Source organism: Arachis duranensis, chromosome 7 (genome assembly GCF_000817695.3).
Source record: "Arachis duranensis cultivar V14167 chromosome 7, aradu.V14167.gnm2.J7QH, whole genome shotgun sequence".
NCBI lineage: Eukaryota > Viridiplantae > Streptophyta > Magnoliopsida > Fabales > Fabaceae > Arachis > Arachis duranensis.
The window spans coordinates 34,527,618-34,528,490 of NC_029778.3; positions in this window are offsets into that span (position 1 = coordinate 34,527,618).

Here is an 873-nt window from a genome sequence, read left to right on the forward strand (position 1 = left end):
GAAGGTCTAAACCTTGTCTGTGGTATTCTGAGTAGGATTCAATGATTGAATGACTGTGACGAGCTTCAAACTTCTGAAGGCTGGGCATTAGTGACAGACGCAAAAGAATCACTAGATTCTATTCCAACCTGATTGAGAACCGACAGATGATTAGCCGTGCTATGACAGAGCGCGTTGAACATTTTCCTGAGAGGATGGGAGGTAGCCACTGACAATGGTGAAACCCTACATACAGCTTGCTATGGAAAGGAGTAAGAAGGATTGGATGAAGACAGTAGGAAAGCAGAGAGATGGAAGGGACAAAGCATCTCCATACGCTTATCTGAAATTCTCACCAATGAATTACATAAGTATCTCTATCTTTATCTTTATGTTTTATTCATCATTCATAACCATTTGAATCTTCCTGACTGAGATTTACAAGATGACCATAGCTTGCTTCATACCAACAATCTCCGTGGGATCGACCCTTACTTGCGTAAGGTTTATTACTTGGATGACCTAGTGCACTTGCTGGTTAGTTGTGCGAAGTTGTGATAAAAAGTTGAGATTGCAATTGAGCGTACCATGTTGATGGTGCCATTGATGATCACAATTTCGCCCACCAAGTTTTCGGCAAGCTTTTGGTCTGGTAACATCAGTGCCAAATTTCTGATCCGGTAACAGCACCAAGTTTTTGGCGCCGTTGCCGGGGATTGTTTGAGTTTGGACAACTGACGGTTCATCTTGTTGCTTAGATTAGGTATTTTTCTTCAGAATTTTTAAGAATGAATTCTAGAGTTTCAAGGTGATGTTTTCATCATCACCAAAGCTGATTGATTCTCATCAATTTAGCTCTTGAATGCAATGTCCTGCTAAAGCTTGGCTAGCCAT